This window comes from Loxodonta africana, chromosome 20 (assembly GCF_030014295.1).
Source record: "Loxodonta africana isolate mLoxAfr1 chromosome 20, mLoxAfr1.hap2, whole genome shotgun sequence".
Classification (NCBI taxonomy): domain Eukaryota; kingdom Metazoa; phylum Chordata; class Mammalia; order Proboscidea; family Elephantidae; genus Loxodonta; species Loxodonta africana.
In genome coordinates this window covers 12,907,981-12,921,475 of record NC_087361.1, presented here as the reverse complement: position 1 = coordinate 12,921,475, position 13,495 = coordinate 12,907,981, and the positions used below count along the sequence as shown (strand labels likewise).

At 38.9% G+C, this 13,495-nt stretch overlaps 1 long non-coding RNA gene across 1 annotated transcript; it reads right to left on the bottom strand.

Annotated features, from left to right (window-relative positions):
* Positions 1-1,367: 1,367 nt before the first annotated feature.
* LOC135228299 (uncharacterized) lies at positions 1,368-10,592 on the bottom strand. Its single transcript, XR_010318689.1, has 4 exons — positions 10,272-10,592; positions 9,584-9,676; positions 4,239-4,316; positions 1,368-1,521 (listed from the first exon to the last, which is right to left on the bottom strand). It is a non-coding gene; the product is annotated as an uncharacterized LOC135228299 (long non-coding RNA).
* Between the last annotated feature and the right edge of the window lie 2,903 nt (positions 10,593-13,495).

Genomic DNA, 13,495 nt, shown 5'->3' with positions numbered 1-13,495 from the left:
TATTTATAAATACAATTACCAGTTTGAGACTGTAGAACTTTGGAATCTTCAGACCTTTTAGTCGTAGGTGCAATCCATGGCTTTTCACTTGAAGCTATAGCAAAAAGAAATGGAATTTGCTGAGGATTTTTTGAGAGGCACGAGAAACGTGTTGTTAGTATGGCTAAGTGGCTAACAGAGGCCTGCAATAAAGAGCACAAACTGATCCAATTAAAAATCATTATCTAGCGAGAAAAAAATCAACTTGTACCCATCCAAAGAGCATTTGCTTGTAGTTAGAAAGAGGCTGGAGCTTGGTGTCATACTTTGGACATTTTTAAGGGCAGAAAACCAACTACATGGGCTGCGAAGAATCGACAGACTGATAATATTTACTGAATTTATAGAAAATACAATAAAATAGTTTTTGGGTTGTTTTCACCAAATTAGCCACCTGTTTGGCTGAGTTAACTGATTTCATTAGTTCATTGGGGTTTGCATGTGTCTCACATAATTAAGCAATCACAGCCCACATCCTTTACATCGGATTTAAGGTGCCGTCATTACCCAAGGTGTCCCCAGGTTTCTCAAAAGGGAAGGGTGTTTTTGCCCAAGGAAATTCTGGAAGTCTTTTTGGAGCTGGAATGAAACATAAAAGAAAGGTTATGACCTTTGGTGTTTAAGTAACAGGGAAAAGATTTAAAAAATCTCAACCTTGCAAAAACAAAAACAAACACAAAAAGGCAAATTATCTCATGTTGAGTGAGGCGCCTTTAGTATATTTCTTACTGCTGTGTTTCAGTGCCGGTCAATATAATACGGCTTCTTCTTTCTTTCTTTTACATTAATAGTTGCTAAATTTAAGGAATTCGGGCTCTTACTCAAGTAGTTTCCCCATTTCTTCAGCTATCTGTATGTGTGCTGTCAGATATATCTTGTTTAAATTTAGAGGAAGCAACAAACACATCTGAGCAAGAAAACGTCTACACAGTAACTTTTAAAAATAGAATTTTGATAACTACATGGCTTTGTGTTTAAGCTCCTTCGCCCACGTTTTTTTTTGTCCCAAACAAAGAAACTCTAAGAGGCAGTCTGCGGAAATATCATAAATATATCTTCTCTGTCAAGAGGCAATTGAATAAAAACATTCAGGAAAAATATAAAAAAATATCAATTTGTTTAGCAACACAATGATGTTGAACTAAAAGAATCAAATATATTATCAGTATATGGCCACCAAAAAGAAAAAAGCCAAAGAAATTGCCATACAGGAGTCTTCTCAATTACAAAATAAAGATTTTAAAACGTTTAAGGGCTTGGGTGTTAGGGAGCTTATTGTTCTATAAGCCATTTGTCCTTTCTCTCCTGGGAGGAGACCAATATGAATGAATTAGCTTAAGGACTTCTTTCGAGCATGCGTAAAATTCCCAAGGTGATAATAAAGCTGCAGTGTTGAGTGCTGTTTACCTAGAGTGCTCAGTGGCAATTCAAACGTAGGTATTAGAATAGTTCCTGACGTTTCTGGGGTCCTTTCGCTGAGAACTGCAATAAAGAAGAATGTGATTAGTAATTCCTCGTCCTGGGATTTGACGTGTGGCTCAACCATGACCATGCAGAACACGCTTCATAACAAGGACTCATTGTGATTCAGGCAGCTGATGCCTCCCATGGGAATGGCTGGCTTTCCCTGGAAAAGTTTTACAGAGCTGTTAAAATTTGAAGGCATACTTTCAAAGGGCGGTGGGATGGCATGGAAGACCAACATTGCAAACACAGAATGGAATACATGCTGCTGCTTTTCTTCAGGGCAAGAAAACAACAAAGCAAGTTAGATTCTCTCGGGCCTCTTGCTAGCACAAAAAAAGGGACACGAAATTCTTATAAAGAAGAATCGCACTTTTGGGGGATCTCTCCAAGTTTAGTATGCGCAAGACTTCCAAAAGCCAATCTAAGCAGAACGCACAGACATAGCGTTCCAGGTTTCCCCCATCCCTTCAAACTTTTGGGGGTTAAAAGGCTGGCATTCCGTCTTTGTATACAACCCAAGAGCCTTGTAAAAAGGTAGTGCAGTTAGCATCTAGCATCTGGATTTGCCTAGAATGTCAGTAACCAGGATCAAGGCATGTTGTGTCCAAAAAAGAGGAAAGTAAACTACTGCCAGGAAGATGGGGTGGGAGGAGAATGTAAAGAAGCTAAGACACTGAAGTTACTTCTCTGTGAGTGTTAGGGAGGTTTTTTTGTTTTGTTTTTTAAAGAAAGAAAAGATGTTAGATTTACCCAGCACTGTTTCTGAAATGTCTAATGCACTAGGCACAGTGGGTTTAATGGTTCTTGGAATGATTTCAGGAATCACTGAAAAGTAAAAAAGGCAACTTTACAAACGAAGATAAAATGAAGCAACCAAAGACAATGAGACATTTTCTACTGCCTTTTAGAATTCATAATTGATATTTCCATGGCCCATTCTCCACCAGTGGCTTTTGTTAAGGACTCCCTGATCCCTGCTTGCCGCAGCTGCCTAAGCTGCCGTTCCTCCCTGGCCCTTCCTCACTGCGTTTGACTCACTTTCTATCTGCTTCAAAAGGCACGCTGAATTGGCCTCCATGAAAGCACTTATCAGGTTCACCATTTTTTTTGTCTGCCCTTTTCTCTTTAAATCCAGGGCGTAGCACAATGCCTGGATATAATAAGCATGTAATAAGTGTTTATCGAATGGATTAATAAATGGGCAGATAAAAGAATGGCCCAGTGGGGAAAGGTTTATTTAGAGATATTACGTTATAAGATTTCTGTCTTCCACACTGAAGCCAACATACAGAGATGGGAACAGGGTTTCAACCACGACTGGGATTCAAATGCCCAGTCCCAGGGTTGTCCCATGTACTAGGTCAAAGGCAAAGGAGACCTCAGGTGAATAGTAAAGGAAAAATAAAAAAGATCACTGATGTCTGGAATAAATTTTGAACCAGAAAGCCTCAGAATTTTGAAGGGTGAGGATTTGAAATAAACACAGTAACACTGAATAATAAGTTGTAGGGTTTGCTTAAGTGTTTCTCAAGTGGAAAATTCTGAGGCTGGATTGGAAGAGAACAAAGAAACTCCCATCAGACACTGTGCCAAGAGAAGAAAGTGTAATTGGGAAAATGGGTAGAATCTTTGAGGCAGAAGAGGATTTGGAGTCATCTACTGGGCCATGCCTATGCTTTCTTTGGCACTGACAAATTATATTGAAATAATAATAAAAACTACCTAGAAATTTCCATCCTAATAGATTACCCCAGCGGCTTGAATAACTTCTACCTCTGCCCTGACCCCGTGAAGTTGAGGCTGAAACATCCATCTCCCTCCTTTAAGGAGAACTCATCTTGCTGTGTTGGAAATATTCTTATTTGAATGAATAAGCTTGCTTGAAATCATGTTATTCTGTTTCTCTACCAAATTCTACCCAGTGATATTGAAAGTTACGGCAATTTTACAATAAAAATCCACTTAGATTGGAGTTACTTTCCTAAGGTAGATTGTGGGGAATTCTTGCCAGATGCTCATTTTACCAAGTCCTGTATGAGGGGGCTATTTCTCTGGCAAGAACTCTGTAATCCAGAGAACGCTATTTCCTTTTTGGGCTGGACTTGTGTAGCTCATCCAGGGAGGAAATGATGAATGTTTGTTAGTAACAGTAGATAAACTATGGGGGAAATGCTTACCACGTTTATTCCTTAAAGTATTTTTACCAATTTTTTTTTTTTTTAATTATATATTCTCTATACTGGGATCCTAAATCTTCTACAAGACACTTGTTTCTAAATGATGCCAAGGTACTTTCACAGGTACCAAACTACGGATTTGTGAGGGATACAGAACATTTCACTAAACTGACTGCTTGTGAAAGTAAAGAAAGAAAAAATAGTCTTACGTCTTCATGAAAAAGAAAGCACCAAAAACACAGCATATAATATAAAACATATAAATACAAAACGTTTCAGAATATTGAGGTAGCAAACTGTCACCTAAAGCTAAAATGCACCTTCCATACTGCACATTGGTTACATGATTATATGACTCAATAGTCCATTTTGCGTCTGTTGTCTTCCCAAAAATGAGATTAAGGACCTGGAATCTTTGACTGTTTTTTGCTTAAGATCAAAACGTAATTTCCTACAGACTCTTCATTGAAAAAAGTACAGACTTGTAGATCATTTACTGTTTGGAAAATAGGCTATTTATTTTCCCAAAACTCAGGCATGTAGGGCTCTCATTACCTGTTACGGGCTGCGCTGGAATTTTTTCTACTTCTGGTGTTTTAGATTCAGCAGGTAATGCCAGGGTTTCATTCTTAGCTAAAAAGTCAGAGAATAAACAATTTACCTCATTTCCTCTTAATACAATGTCCAAAAACAGCTCATTCAAACAATTGAAAACCAGACTTTTTCAAGCAATCTATCCTGCTCTTATCCCTTCTGATCGGTTAACAACTTCATTGTGAACTAGTATGAGTCCTTCTTTCTTATTAGCCCTAGCTAATTCTTTAAGATCTAAATTGGCATTGAAATCAAGAAACCACAACCCAGTACGGGGATATGTCTCAGGTCATTCTGATTCATAAATAGAGGTTCTGGAAGGCATAGGTTGAAGTTCAAATGCTCTGTGGAATTTTATATTCAAGTACCTCTAATTAAAAAAAGAATTAAGGAATAGAAATTTTACATTATTATGCATGGCAAAAAACATAATAGGTTATAACACTGAAATTTAGAAAAACACAAATGTTACACGTAGGAAGCTAAATTATTTGAAAACGCTTGTGGCAAAAAATACCCACAGTTAATACATTTTATCTGCCCCACATGTTAACATGGATCTTTTCTTTCGGTCTCCGCTGGAATTCAGTACAAAGAATGGAGGCAATTTTTTTTCCCCCCTCTTTAGGAAATGCTTCTAAAATTGAGGCTTTTTTTTTTCCCCCCCAAAAAGTACATTTTATATTTCTACCACAGGGTTTCCCAGTGATCAAGATATTCCTCATTTTAAAATGTGCTTAGCATGGTCTATTCAGTTTTTTAGCACATCAACTAACGGCCTATTTATAATACTTTGAAACAGTCTCGTGACATGAAAGAATTCACGCATCTTTGAGACACCTTGATCTTGCCACCTTGAGCTAATTAAATGTTGAAAGTATCTACTACACTGCTCATATAATTAAATGGGATTTTTTCAAGTCCTAAGGCTGTGCAGAACTTCTTGGGCTCCTCAACCTTTCCACTAATCATTTTGGACCAGATACTTTTTCTTTTTGGCTGCAGGGCTGTGCTGTGTACCACAGGATGTTCGAACAGCGGCTCTGCTCTCTGCCTACTGGATTCTAGTAGCATCCCCCAGTTGTGATGACCAGAAATACCTCCAGACACTGCCAAATACCCCTAGGGGACAAAATCATCCATGTTTAAGAACTACTGACCTAACCTATTCTCACAAAGACCTTTGAGGACATACATTCTCTAGCCTCCTTTGGTAGTTCACATAATTATTGTAATTATTATAAACAAAAGCTTTCCCTCATGTCTAATCCAAAAAAAAAAAAAATTTTTTTTTGGAATCCAAAGGGTGAAGTGAAGGCCATATTCTTCTTTTCAGCTGAAGTGGGCACATGATATATACTTACTTCTGATGGACTTAAAGACAATTATAAAGTCATCCTTTTTATAATGTTTATAGAAACCAGTCCATTTTCAATCTCTATTGATGGAGGTTATGAGGCAGAAGTGACTTGAAGGCACCTCACAACATTCACTATTGATGGAGGCGTGCATACATTCCTACACAGAGCTAATTGTTCTCAGGGACGATTTAAAATGCTAGAAAAAGGTGTCACAAATGGGAGTGCACTTGGCATTAATAGTCAAGCAACCATTAAGTCTTTCACACCATTTTAAAGTTAATTTAGCAGGACATAAAGAATAGGAACTCTCTTTTATTTTTAAAATGTCTAAACTTTATCAGAAACTGACACCAACCATTTCATCTTCCTGCTCCTTTTGTAGCCACAAGTTTTGTTTACAACTGTTCTGATTGTTAACTCAGGAAGAAACATTCAGAGTCCAAATTATTCATGTGCTATGGCTCTATTTTCGAAGGCACTGGGTTTTTTTGTTTGTTTGTTTGTTTTATGGCTCTACTGGAAACCCTGGTTGCATGGTAGTTAAGAGCTATGGCTGCTAACCAAAAGGTTGGCAGTTTGAATCCACCGGGTGTTCCTTGGAAACCATACAGGACAGTTCTACTCTGTTCAATAGGGTCACTCTGAGTTGAAATAGAGTCCACAGCAAGGGTTTATTTATTTATGGCCCTATTATTTTCAGCACGCGCCATAGGAAATCTTTTTTTTTTTTTAATGAGCAATTATAAAGTTTTTCTTTAATGATGTCTTCCTTTTCACTGTCCTCTTCTCCTTCAGGACATCTTTGCTAATACTCTCTTTCCCACTTAATAGCCTACATTCTCAATGGTTCCCCAGCTGACTATGACCTCTTTTCTTTTTCTAGCTTCCAGATCAAGATTTTCACAGGCAATGCTCTGAGTTTCTTTGCTTTAGCTCCTTACGTTCAAAACATGCCTTTCTTTAGCTGGGAGTCATATTAACCTAAAATTAAGCTAGTAGTCAAGAAAGATGGCAAACTACCTTCCTAATGGGATACTTGTATTTTTTATACATCACTAACTCCTTAAAAGGAGCCCTGGTGGTGTAATGGTTAAGTGCTGGGCTGCTAAAGGAAGGTCTGTATTTTGAAGCCACCAGTAGCTCTGCAGGAGAAAAGGTATGGTAGTCTGTTTATGTAAAGACTACAGCGTTGGAAACCCTACAGGGTAGTTCTACCCTACCCTATCGGGTCGCTATGAGTCAGAATCTACACAATGGCAATGGGCTTAACTCCTTATAAAGGCATACTACTCTATCTCCAAATGTGACATTTCAGAAACCAGACAAATCGGTAGATGGGGAAGGTATTTAAATGGGGGATTCCTTATGTGTCCCCCATATCAAGCCACGGGCATTCACCTACTCCACCTATGTACAACTGCAATCTTGGCAATTAAAAAGAAACAAACCTGTGGTCATGGAGCCGATTCTGACTCACAGTGGCCCTGTAGGACAGACTAGAAGTGCCCCACAGGGTTTCCAAGGAAGGACTTGTGGATCCCAACTGCTGATGTTTTTGGTTAGCAACCGCTAGCACACTGTGCCAAGAGGAAAGTAAAACGCCTCTAGAACATGGCCTAAAACCCAGGAAATTCCTTTTCCTCTTTTATTCTTTTGTATCTTTTTCCAATACACTTGTTTCCTTTCATTTTTGGCAGATTTAGTCTTGGCTTTGGCAAATCCTTTGTATGTCCCTTGGAGATATGTGTGCAATATTAGTTTTCTTGTTTATTTCTCTCATTATTCACACCTTGTGTTTTTAGAACAAAAGCTATTACAAGCCTTGGTATCTGTGATGAGCCCTGGTGGAATATGATTTTTATGATTTATCCTCTCAAAAAGTATGACTTTACTAAATTTTCAGTGAAAATTAATTAACTTCAGGAAGTTTATTTCTCCCTTGGTAGTAGTATAAACTGTTTATGCCCACACTATCTCTCTTTTTTTAAATAGTAAGTTTAAAATGCATTATTTTTAAAAATGTATTCTGTTAAGATAATACATTTGACAGGTAAGATTTTCCTTGGATTTACTGGGTGTTTTCAAATATACTGGCTACCACCTCTTTAATGGGTAAGAAATTTTGCATGTGTTAAATTTGCCATGTGTCCAGTTTAAGATACATTTCTCCACAAATATAAGGAGGGTATTTGTTACTTGCGATAATTTTTCTTCTTTAAAATCATACTCATTGTTTAAGAGAATCAAAAGCATAAATAAATAATCTACTATATTTAATTCTCTAAATAAGTCAAAAAAGCTGAACTGGAATTAAAATAGTATGTGGAACTTTGTGAAAAAAATTATGAAATATCACTAAGCAATAGAACACCTTCCAGTTCAAAACTGACAGCAACGATCCAGGAGAAAACTTTAATTTTCAGTCTCCTTTAGAAACCCTGGTTTTTGTAGTTTGGTGGATATATTACAAATCAAATCAGCAAGGTATTAACCAGTTTCTTTTTTCCTTCTTCCCAACAACTCTTTCCCAGGCACGGGGTGAGTTATACAGGTTCTGGGTAAAGAACTGATGAGTGCAACAGTCCTAAGCTCAGATTCCAAGCACAGGTTCACGGAGGACACTTAATTTGGAGGCTTCCTGGCAACACTTTACATCATGTAGAGTTGTATGTGCACCAGGGCTTTGAACCAGTTCTTCCTGGTTCAGCCATGGCTGAGGAGGTGAAACTGGAGCAGGCCCAAATTGGGGTGAACTGAAAGAATAACCAGAACAGAAAAAATTATGGATCGAGGCCCTGCTTAGTGTCTAATCTCCCTCTTAGAAAACACGGACACCGTATGCGTTGCATAGCAACCAAATCTCATGCCCATCGGATTTTGAGCAGAGCCGGAAACAGCGGCACCCGGCTCAAAGATGGCGGCTGATTGTGCTGCTTTGAAGGTGTGTCACTCTCCTCAGTCTTGCTAATAATCCAACCTCATGCATCAGTCTCCTGAAAGGGCTCACCACGCCTCTTCCATGTTTCCCACTTCAGGGCTTTGACCTGTAACCTTTCCTGTTCTGATTATTGTTCTGGATTGCCCATATGGTAAAAATTCAGGTCTGTTTCAGTTTTGCTTCATCAGCCATGACTGAACTGATCCAAAGTGGTTCGAAGCCCCGGTGTGCACAGCCCTCCAGGGGCTATAGAGACAATTCAGAACTAAGCGGATAACTAAATGCAGCAGCTAAGTCAGACCAGTGACCACCACAAATACTCCCTGGCCTCTATTTAGTGGATTTTACTGTTTTATTTTTAATTGATAGTCTTTGTTATAACACTGAAATTACATCTGGTTCTTTCTAGAAGTAAGAAGCAGGGTCAATCTCACATAAGCAATAATTCTAATAAATCTGACCTTTACATCAGTTCTCACTGAAAATATCTAGGGGGCCCTCGACAGTATAATATAAAAAGTATAATTTAGAATAATTACTCTATTTGAAAATTATAGCTATATATATTTTGGATGATTTGATAAATGTTCACTTTTTTATAAATATAAATTGAAAATACAAAATTATTTTGCTTTAGGATGTGATTTATATTAATATATCCCACCCTCTACCCTTACTTTTTACTTTGAGAGCCCCAAACATCTCTTTGCAAGATTCCTCGAAAATTCTAAGAATGTCAGTTCTTGTGTTCAATCACTAAAACCAGTTGCGGTTGAGTCTATTCTGACTCGAGGCAATGCCATGTATGTCAGAGTCCAACTGTGCTTCATAGGATTTTTAACGGCTAATTTTTTGGAAGTGGATCATCACAGCTTTCTTCTGAGGTGCCTCTGGGTGGACTTGAGTCTCCAACCTTTTTGGTTAGTAGCAGGGCACGTTAACCATTTGCACCATCAAGGGCTCCACTCAGTCACTACAAAGTCCAAATATAGAGCTTTGCTGCTCACCCAGTTGTGTCTTGATTGCATCAGAGATCTCAAGCATTATGGATGCGGGAAGTTTTATGGTGGTTTCATTAAGACCTGGAACAATAAGATGGACTACAAGAAAACAGAAGTAAATCAGGTAAGGAGAAGAAAACACATCATTTCATAAAATAAAGCCCAGAGTATCAAAGACTAGAAACTATGAAGATTAGCACTTATTTTACTTAATTTTAACCAAAACTTTAAAATGTTGAAAAAAGTATGATAATATATTTTAAATACATTCTTTTTTCATATTCAAAACTGAGATTACAAAATCCTCTGGTTTCTAATCCTTAGACTGAAAAATTGTAGAACAGCTGCTTAAGATGTCTGGTGAACAGGGAACTCCATTAATAATAATAATTTTTTAAAAAAGCAATTCAGTGTGTTTTAAAAAGACTCCCTCATAACTGCCAACAATCCTGGGTAGGGGCAGGTAGGATGCGTTCTGTCCTTCCCACTGGGCGTTTCTCAGACACACCTATTGACAGAGCATCTCTGGCCCCCCAGCGCGGGATGGCCACATGTCAGGATGCTACACACTGAAAGGAAATGAACTGACGTCAGTTTAACAGACCTGCTCACAATATAAAACTCCATAAGGGCCCTAGTACCAAAAGGTCACCTGACGTGCTAGGATGAGGCAAGGATGTCAAGATTTACTTACCTACTATTGTTCCTCCCAACGGAGTCCTATCTGGAGATTTAATTGAAGCTCTGTGAGTAACATTCTGAATCACTGTTGAAACACATAAAGACATTAACGTGACGCGGGAAAAATAGTCAGAAAGCAGTAAGAAGCTGATAATGAGAAACCATTTGTACTAGGGTAGCCTTGATCTAGCATTATCAATTAATGGAAAGCAGTTTACAGGGCTAGTTACACAGCCAACCAAGGATTGAAACACACATCTTACCTTAACATCTATGCCTTTAAGTTAACGAAAGGCTATTCTATTATAAACATGTTCTATTCTAATGAGCTAAAATTTCCTTCCTATCTCTACTGCCTGCAGCCTGCCCCATCCTCAAGTGAGTAAGAATTAGCACAAAATGAAGCAATGATCCAGTAATAAAAAAAAAAAAAGAAGAAGAAAATGAGTCAAATCAAAGAATCTTTGGATTACTGAAAAACGAATCCACCTTGTTTTTAAAGTATATTTGAGACACTGTGTTTTCTTAAAATGAAGGACTATTTTAAGAACTCAATCCCTTCCACCAAGATTTTTTTTTTGGAGAGGTAGGGCCAAGATGGCAGAGTAGTCAGACACTTCCTGTGGTCCCTCTTACAACAAAGACCCGAAAAAACAAGTGAACTGATTATGTATGACAGTCTAGGAACCCTGAACATCAAAGGCAAAGTTGAGGAATCAGACTGAGTGGGGAGGGAGACACAGTTCAGCAGCAGTGAGGAGTTGCCAGACCTGACCTGGTGGGAACCAGCACCCCACAGGCCGGATCTGCTGGCTAGAGCTCAGTAAGGCAAGCGGTGGTGTTCGGGATGCATTTTCCACATCGGGAGAGACCGAGCGGCAGAGAGTCTACTCACGCCTCCAGAATCAGTGAAAAGCGGTGCTCAATCAGCAAAAAATAAGTTCATGCATCTAACCTACCACTCGGATCAAAAAACACCCCTTTGGGAAAAACCTCTTTTGCATGTATCTGCCCCCTTCCCACTCTGCACTGGGTCTGAGCCAGCTTCAGAGACTGCCATATCCCCTGGGCCAGAAGTAGGATCTGTCACGTGCCCTGAGCCATCCTCCCATCCTTGGAGGGGGAACAAATTAACAAACAGGAAAAAATAATCTGCCAGCTCCCCTAAGCCAGGAACTCTGGGCAGGCATAGCTCCTTTGCTTACGCAAAGGTATAAGGGGTCCACAGCCTTTGAATGCCTTTCACCCTGCAGAGACCTGGGTGGGCCCATTTCAACAGCTGTGGCAAATTTGTGACATTTGACACTACTCTGACTATTAAACAGGGTCCTCACCTACCCACATCAGGGGCCTGATGACTGGTGACTCTACCCACACCACCTAGCCACATGCAACAGGGGTCTAAGAACAAGCACTGCCTCCCAGTCCTTAACGCCAACAGCACTGGGTGACCATACTCCAGCTGCAAAACTCACCCACCTACATGCTCTAGGGAGCCGGGACACACTTTCCTCCCAGGCACTCAGGGGCAGCTGTCAGCCTCTGCCTTGCTCAGAGCATGACCCCCCTAGTGCAGCCAGACAGCTGTGCCTACACCAATCACCCCTGACCATCTAGGACTGTAGGTGAGAGCCTGCACCACACACTTGTTGACTGACCAGCTGGACACCTGAGCTGAATCCATACAAGAAAAGTAAACGGACTCCTGGGCTTACATACCTACTAAAAGCTCTAACCACCTGGTGACAGGACGTTAGAGCTTCAAAGGTGCCAATAATCAAAGTAGCTTACAAGAGCAGCTTAATTGTGCATATTGAAAGGAAGCAAGAAGCTAGGACACAGTGAGCATACAAAATAAATTAATACAATAACTTCTAGACAGCTCAGAGACAACAGTCAATACCAAATACCAGATCACGATGGCGTCAGCAAGCTCCCAAAACAAAGATTCAAGAAATCTGCTGGATGAAGACAATTTCCTGGAATTACCAGAGGTAGAATACAAAAGATTAATATAAAGAACTCTTCAAGAGATCAGGAAGGAGATCAGGCAAAATGCAGAACAAGTCAAGGAGCACAAAGACTAAGCAATAGAAGAACTTAAGAAGATTAGAGAAGAGTATAATGACAAATTTAACAGGCTGAAAGAATCATAGAGAGAAACAAACAGAAAACCAGAAGACTAAGTATAAAATTTCAGAATTAGACAACTCAATAGAAAGTCACAGCAGCAGAACTGAGGCAATGGAAGTCAGATTAGTGAGACTGAAGATAAAGCTCTTGACACCAACATATTTGAGGAAAAATCAGATAAAGGAACTAAAAATAAATGAAGAAAGCCTAAGAGCTATGTGGGACTCTATCAAGAGGAATAACCTATGAGTGACTGGCATACCAGAATAGGGTGGGATAACAGAAAATATAGAGAGAATCATTGAAGATTTGTTGGCAGAAAAAGGATTCCCTGAACTCGTGAAAGATGAGAAGATAACTATCCACAGTGCTCATCGAACCCCACACAAGGTAGATCCCAAAAGAAAGTCACCAAGACATATTATAATCAAACTTGCCAAAACCAAAGATAGAGAATTTTAAGAGTGGCTAGGAATAAACGAAAAGTCATCTACAAAGGAGAGTCAGTAAGACTAAGCTCGGACTACTCAGCAGAAACCATGTAGGCAAGAAGATAATGGGATGACATATATAAAGCCTTGAAGGAAAAAAATGCCAGCCAAGAGTTATACATCTGGCAAAACTGTCTCTCATACATGATGGCAAAAGTAGGACATTTCTAGATAAACAAAAATTTAGGGAATTTGTAAAAACCAAAACAAAATTATAAGAAATACTGAAGGGAATCCTCCAGTTAGAAAATCAATAACATCAGATAACAACCAACAACTAGAACACAGCACAGAGCAACAAGATATAAACCCTGACAGGAAAATCACAAAAATAAATCAAAGCTAAAGCACTGAAAATAGGTAAACAGAGATGTCATTGTGTAAAAGATAACAATATTGAAACAAAAAAGAGGGATTAAAAAATGTAGTCATAGATCTTTCATACGGATAGGAAGTTAAGGTGATATAAAGAAATAAAACACTGTCTTAAGCTTAGAAAAGTAGGGGTGAACATTAAGGTAACCACAAAGGAAACTAACAATCCTACACAACAAAATAAAAACCCAGAAAAACCTAAAGACTCAGCAAATACAAAATCAACAACAATGAAAAA